This window comes from Chelonoidis abingdonii, unplaced genomic scaffold (assembly GCF_003597395.2).
Source record: "Chelonoidis abingdonii isolate Lonesome George unplaced genomic scaffold, CheloAbing_2.0 scaffold3413, whole genome shotgun sequence".
In the NCBI taxonomy this organism is placed as follows: domain Eukaryota; kingdom Metazoa; phylum Chordata; order Testudines; family Testudinidae; genus Chelonoidis; species Chelonoidis abingdonii.
Window position 1 is genome coordinate 1692 of NW_027427674.1, and position 7144 is coordinate 8835.

Sequence of the window (7144 nt, forward strand, 5' to 3'; positions counted from 1 at the left end):
AGGGAGAAAATCCATCCAAGGGCGGACACTGCGTGATGGGGCAGGTGGCCAGGGGGTGGGCAGAATAGCGGAGGAGGCCAGATAAACGGCCTCTGAGTCCCAGACAGCAGTGCCAGAGCCTCTCTGCAATCTGGAGCTAGGACCGAGGCCTGCGGGTGAAAGGACCTGTGGCCTCCCCTTGTTGTACAGACAAAACTACACAGGATCTTTTCAGAGGGCAAGACAAAGATGCCACATTTATTATGCTAATTTGATTTATGATCAATAACTAATATCTTAATCTTTATACATACACATTATGCTTAATACCTACACACACACACACACACACACACACACACACACACATCCATCAGATGTTCTGCAGCTGCTGCATAGTTCCCAGTCCTGAACATAGCTTGAGTTCGTGGCTTGATTTTGCAGCTTGGGTTCGTAGCTTGTGGCGGCTAACTGGCCAGGAAAGCCGGGCACAAGGACAAGCTGGCTCTCTGTTGGGCCTGCACCGATGCCCTTTGTTACACTCCAAAGTCTCCCATCTCACCCATCCTTTTTGCAGGCTTTAGTTTGAATCCAGAGTCTATAGGTCTTGCTGTGTCACTGCCTCTGGGTTTGGTGATTGATCACCTGTCAATTGCAGGTGTGACTTTCAGCCTGGGACCTGACTTTGATCTTCCTCATATTGTACCTTTTCTTCTTACTTTGTTAGACCTCTTGTCTGCATCTTCAGCGGGTGGGGTTTGAACTCTGTTTCATCAGGACAGGCTGGGGCTGGAGGTTGATTCCATCATCCATACATGCCTCAGTCACACATCTAAACTAAACTAATAAGGTTACAGCAGGGTTTGCAAAAATGAAGGTTGGAGGAAGCTTTTACAAATGGAGTGAGCGTTTTAAAATGGGGTTTGAATTACAAAAGGCAAACAGTGAACAGAAGTTACAATATAGACAAGTGTAGTGAATGGTGAACAGAAGTTACATTAATAAAGTGAACAATTAAAAACAATTTCATTTATCAGTTCTACACCCTGGGAGAGGTGGGGAGGCAGGTGTACAAGCCACTCACCCTGTGCCCACGGACTCCACGAACTCGCCCGGGGCCAGGGTGCCCTGCTGGGATCTGGCTCTGTCCCAGTGCCAAGGCCCGAGCTGCTGGGACTTCTGCCATCAGGGTGGGGGTGGGGACTTTGGGTCCCCTTCCAACCCAATGATGCTTCAGGGCAATGAGTTTGCTGGGTCTCAGGTCAGCAGGTGTCACATCCACTGACCCCCAAGAGAGGCCGAGGAAGGGGTCCCTCAGGGTAAGGCCAGTTCTTTCCCCTCCCTCTGGCCCCGGGCAGGTGGATGAACCCTGGGCTGGCCCGGGATCCCCCCCATTCCAACTGACCGCTGTGCACTGGGTCAGGACTGGGGTTTGACTGGGCCAGTGCCGGGATGCTGGGGGGAGGGGGTGCACCAGCAACAGCTCGTGGGGGCAGCTGCTTCTAGGGTGCAAAGGTCTCCGGGTGCTCGGCTCACACCTACTCCTGCACACCCCTGGCTGGGCCATGCTGCCCTCTGCCGGACACAGCAGCCATTGCCTTCGCTGACCAGGAGAGCACCCTTCCTCCAGAGCCCGTTTTCTGCTGCCAGCAGGTCTGGGCAGAGGGTCTCTGCTCCCAGGCTCTCTGAAGCTTGTCCCTAGTGGGGATGTAGAGAGCAGGGACTGGGCCAACACTACCCCCTGCACAGCCCCAGTCACTCCATGAGGGGCCCCAGCCGGGAGCTGTATGTGACCTCGGTCACATCACCGGAGCAGGCAGAGCCTGTGACCATGGCAGATCTCACCCTCCTGGCCCGCTGGGAACCCTAGGACAAAAAACACCTCTGGAAAGCAGAGCAACCCCCAGAGGAGCCCGCTGCCCCCTTGCAAGGACAGAAGGCAAAGCCCATGTTCCAGGCATGAGACAGGCTGGCTCTTGCCAGCTATAGGTTCGGGGCTGACAAACTTGAAAAGAAACCAGGGGACATCACGGGCCATTGGATCAGGAGCCACTTTGTCCCCAGGGCGACAGGGGAGACGCTGAAACGAGAGGACCCTTCTTCCCACCCTGGAACCAGGCACTGACATGGAGTGGTGCTTCCTCTGGCTCCTGGAGAGAACGTGCTCTAGCTTGGGGGGTAGCAGCAGCTTCCCCATCCAGGGCAGCCCGAGCCATATGCTCAGCAGGGGCCGGGGGGGAGAGATCAGGCTGGAGTTAGGTCTCCTCCCAATCGGCCAGCACGCTGGGCGCTGTGAGCCCCACTTCAGGCACCGAGGCCTGGTTCTAGCTGACATCCCTGGGAACAAATGGCGTGTTTTCGGCCTGTTAAAATCAGGCTCTGGGTGTCGCCTGGTTTGGCCCCACACTGGAGTCACTCCCAATTAGAGGCTGCATGTATAACCCCAAGCTTTATGCCAGCCCCTTGGCAAAGGGTATGGTGTGTGAGGGAGAAGCACCCTGCAGAGCCCCAGGGTGGCCCTCTCCCCAGCCGGGGGGGTTCACATGAATCCCGTGGCTGGGGGGTCTCCTCCCAGCCCTGCCCTCTCCTCGGCGCTCGCGCACGGCTTCCCGCTTCCCGCAGCCAGCCCATGCCTGCGGTCCCTAGAAGGGCTTTAATACGCACGAGAGCTCCCATTCATCAATGGGAGGTGGGGGTGTCGGGGACTCCAACCCCAGACGCGCACAGTTCATTGTCTGACTGCGAGAAAGACAGGCTAACACCAGCAAGGTCCGATCAAAAGCTCTTTATTGCAAGTGCAACGCATCAGTAGAGAGCAGCTCGTCCCCGAGAGAACCACCTGCCCTTTAACATGCTCCGTTATAAGCCCCTATAGACAGTCCGTCGCGGCATAAAATTATTCACTGGGGCAACAGCCACCCCCTCCATTTCACACCTCAGAGCTCTAAGACACCTCAGTATCCAAAGCAGCCCTAATGTAGAAAACGCAGGGGAGTTAGAAACAAAGAACAAAACATGGCGTGGAAAAGAGGGAGGCTGGGAAGCTGGCGCTCTCATCGGCTCTTCGAGGGGCTGTCCTAACGCAGCACGTGCGGGGTCTACGCCAGGATGCAAGCTTCCCAGCGCTTGTGGACATGCTGCTTGCCAGCGTTGTCCCCCGGGTTACCCCGCTTTGGTCAGGCTGGCAGGCCTGGTCTAGTCAGGCTGAGCTTCGCCCCCATTTCAAGAAGCTCCACTCCATCATGGGAGTCCAGGTCAAAGGTCCCAGCACATTCACACACCGAAGTGCCGGGCGCCCTCCCCCACCCGGGGCTGCCCCTGCCCCCGTCCGAGGCCGCCCCGCCCGGAACCCCGCGGCGGCCCCGCGTTCCGGCAGGACCCTTTTTGCGCCGGACTCGCCAAGATGGCGCGCCCGGGCGGGCGGCGCGTGGGGGGCGGGCGCTGAGCGCTGCGGAGCCGGGCCATGGCCATGGCCCGGCCTGACCCTGCTGGTGCGCGGCCTGCCGCCTCGCCCGCGGGCCCCGAGCTGGAGCAGCTTCTCGGCGGCTCGGCCCCGCTCAGGCGCTGCTTCGTGGTGACCCGCAAAGGTGGCGGCGGGGGCGCTGGAAGGCAGTGCGCCATGGGCGGGGCGGGGGCGGGGAGGCGGAAGCTGGGAAGAGGAGCCGTCGGGGGGGGGTCTGAAGGAGCAGGAAGGGTGGTGGGTTGGGGCAGCTGGCGCTATGCGGCGAGGCCCTGGGGGGTGGGAAGACCTGGGAAGCAGGACCATGGGGTGGGGGGTCTGGAGGAGCAGGGGGTGGTGGTTGGGGCAGCGCGCTATGGGGCGAGGCCTGGGGGGTGGGGAGTGACACTGGGGGAAGCAGGAGCTGTTGGGTTGGGGGGTCCGGGAGGCAGCAGGAGGGTGGTGGTTGGTGGGCAGCTGGCGCTATGGGGCGAGGCCCTGAGGGTGTGGAAGAGTGAGCTTGGGTGGGGAGCAGAGCCGTGGGGTAGGGGATCTGAAGGATGGGGTGGTGTGGTTGGGGCAGCTTGGAGCTATGAAGGGAGGCCTGGGGGTGGGGAGTGAGCTTGGGGGAAGACAGGAGCCGTTGGGTGGGGGGTCTAGAGAGCAGGAGGGTGGTGGTTGGGGGCAGCTGGCGCTATGGGGGGCGAGGACCTGGGGGGGGGGAGGTGGAGCCTGGGGAGCAGGAGCCGTGGGGAGGGGGTCTGAGGACAGGAGGGTGGTGGTTGGGGGAGCTGGCGCTATGGGGCGAGGGCCTGGGGGGTGGGGAGTGAGCCTGGGGGAAGCAGGAGCCGTGGGGAGGGGGGTCTGAGGAGTGGGGTGTGGTGGTTGGGGGCAGCTGGAGCTATGGGCGAGGCCCTGAGGGGTGGGGAGTGGAGCTTGGGGGAAGCAGGAGGCCCGTGGGGTAGGGGATGCTTGAAAGGAGTGGGGTGGTGGGTGGTTGGGGGCAGCTGGAGCTAATGAAGGCGAGGCTTGGGGGGTGGGGAGTGAGCTTGGGGTCAGCAGGAAGCCGTGGGGAGGGGGGTCTGAGGAGTGGGTGGGTGGTGGTTGGGGCAGCTGGAGCTATGGGGGTGAGGCCCTGAGGGGTGGGGAGTGGAGCTTGGGGGAAGCAGGACGTTGGGGGTTAGGGGGTCTGGAGGAAGTGGGGTGGGTGGTGGTGGGGGCAGCTGGAGCTATGGAGGAGGCCCTGGAGGGTGGGGATGAGCCGGGGAAGCAGACCCCATGGGGTGGGGGGTCTGGAAGGAGCAAGGAGGGTGGTGGTTTGGGGGCAGCTGGCGCTATGGGGCGAGGCCCTGGGGGTGGGAGGAGCCCTGGGGGAAGCAGGACCCATGGGGTGGGGGGTCGGAGGAGCAGGAGGTGGTGGTTGGGGGCAGCTGGCCTATGGGCGAGGCCCTGGGGGTGGGGAGTGAGCCTGGGGGAAGCAGGAGCTGTTGGGTGGGGTCTGGAGGAAAGCATAGGAGGGTGGTGGTGGGGGCAGCGGCGCTAATGGGGCGAGGCCTGGGGGTGGGGAGTGAGCTGTGGGGGAAGCAGGAGCCGTGGGGTGGGGGTCGGGAGGAGCCGGGGTGGTGGTGGTGGGCAGCTGGCGCATGGGGTGAGGCCCTGGGGGGTGGGGAGTGAACCTGGAGAACGCAGGACCATGGGGTGGGGGGCTGGAGGGAAGTAGGGTGGTGGTGGTTGGGGGCAGCTGGAGCTATGGGGCGAGGCCCTGAGGAGTGGGGAGTGAGCCTGGGGGAAGCAGGACCCATGGGGTGGGGGGTCTGGAGGAGCAGGAAGGTGGTGGTTGGGGGCAGCTGGAGCTATGGGGCAAGGCCCTGGGGAGCAGGGAGCAAGCCGAGGGGGGGCAGGAGCTGTGCCCCCCCTGTGGGTGGGATGGGGTGGGAGAAGGGAGCAGGCTGAGCTTGGGCAGAGAGTACTGGGGTCCCCAGGGAGCAAGGCAGGGAACTGGGTCTTGGGGCCCCCAGTTGGGGCAGGGAAAGAACCCGGTTCCCCTAATGGGGAAGTGGGACCCAGGCCTGGTGGGGAGCGCAGGGGAGGCCTGGAGTGTTGGGGGGGGTGAGGGGGGTGTGTGTGTGTGTAGGGGGCTGCACCTGGAAGATCTCAGGGGATAGAGGGAGAAGGTGAGTCTCTGGAGCTCATCTCCTGGAGTCTCCATGAGTTGTTCCGGACAGGGAGGGGAGCGGATCCTTGGCCCTGGAAGACCCTGTCCCAGCCCTCACACCACATCTCATCCCTCTTGTTGCTCTGTGGCTGCTAGGCAGCATGCCCTGGCCAGCCCTGAGAGTCAGGATGTGGGGTTCAGGACGCTTGGACACATCCTAGCAGAAAGGGGCTTTCAGCAGCTTTGTGGCTTCCTGCAAAGGGGCCTCCTCCCTACAAAACCTATTGTCCTAGAACACCCAGAGCCCCTCACCCGCCCCCAGGGGCCCTTGGCAGAGCCTGGTGAGGTGTCGGTCACGCTGCCTCTCTCTTGCAGGCAGTGAAACCTGCCGTGGGTTTGGCTATGTCACCTTCTCCCTGCTGGAGGATGCCCAGCGAGCCCTCAGGGAGGTCACCACCTTCGAAGGCCATGAGATCAAGGTGGCTGTTGCGAAGAAGAAGCTGAGGGAGAAGAAACAGCGGCAGCTGGGTGAGTTGGGAACAGACTGGCTCTATCGTGGTGGCACTGGTAGCACAGATCCTGGCGTTGCAAAGCAAACTGCTCTGTAGGAGCTTGGTGCCTGTCGGAGTGGGTGCTGGCTCCGTGCTGCTGGAGATGGACTCTTCTCTCTGCCCATGGCGTGGGGGCGCTGCGGGCAGTGTCTGTGTGAGCCCCCGCCCCCCCCGATGCATCTCAGCTCTGCCCTGGTGGGAATGCCCCTGTGGAGGGGACGGTGCTCAGCCTCCACGCCAGGGCCAGTTAGTCCCCCTTGTGCTGGTGTGCTTTGTGACCTGGGCACCTGTCTGCGGAGAGCTCCTCCCCAGCTCCCTTGCCACGCCGGCCAGCCAAGGGCGGTCCTAGCGTCACAGTGCTGCTGAGGAAGAAACCTCTTGTCCCATAGCTGCTGTGTCATTCGTTGTGATCTCTGCCTACGTGGCTGGGGTGTCCAGGCCCCTAGGCTGGGAGGAGAGTGGGGTGGATGTTGGTCAGGGCACAGGGCTCTCCAGAGACTGCCCTGGGTTCTGTAACTCGTGCCCGCAGATACATGTGTTGAAGGGAGCAGCATGGCAGCACAGCCGGCAGGCCCTGCAGTATCGTGCTCACTTGCGCTGCTCTCTGTTCATTAGACGCCCCGGAGACCCGTCCAGAAGAGCAGAAGCCGAAAAAGCCAAAAGGGGCCCCCAAGAAAGCCAGGCTGATCATCCGCAACCTGAGCTTTAAGGTAGGAGCGATGAGCGGGATCACTGGCCCTGCGACTTGCCAGGCAGCTCTGCAAGGTAGATGACAGCCCAAGGCTCAGGCTCGGACGTGCAGCGGCTCTGATGCTGTCTGTGTCTGGCACGGAGCTATAGCTGAGCAGTGAAATGAGGCGGGAGGTGGCATGTGCTGAGAGTTGCTTCTGAAGGGTTCTGGAGTTTTAACCATTGCTGCTTTTCATAGATTCATAGACTCTAGGACTGGAAGGGACCTCGAGAGGTCATCGAGTCCAGTCCCCTGCCCTCATGGCAGGACCAAATACTGTCTAGACCATC

At 61.8% G+C, this 7144-nt stretch overlaps 1 pseudogene; it reads left to right on the plus strand.

Annotated features, from left to right (window-relative positions):
* The first annotated feature begins 3221 nt into the window (after positions 1 to 3221).
* LOC116819034 (RNA-binding protein 28-like) lies at positions 3222 to 6912 on the plus strand (annotated as a pseudogene).
* Positions 6913 to 7144: the final 232 nt, after the last annotated feature.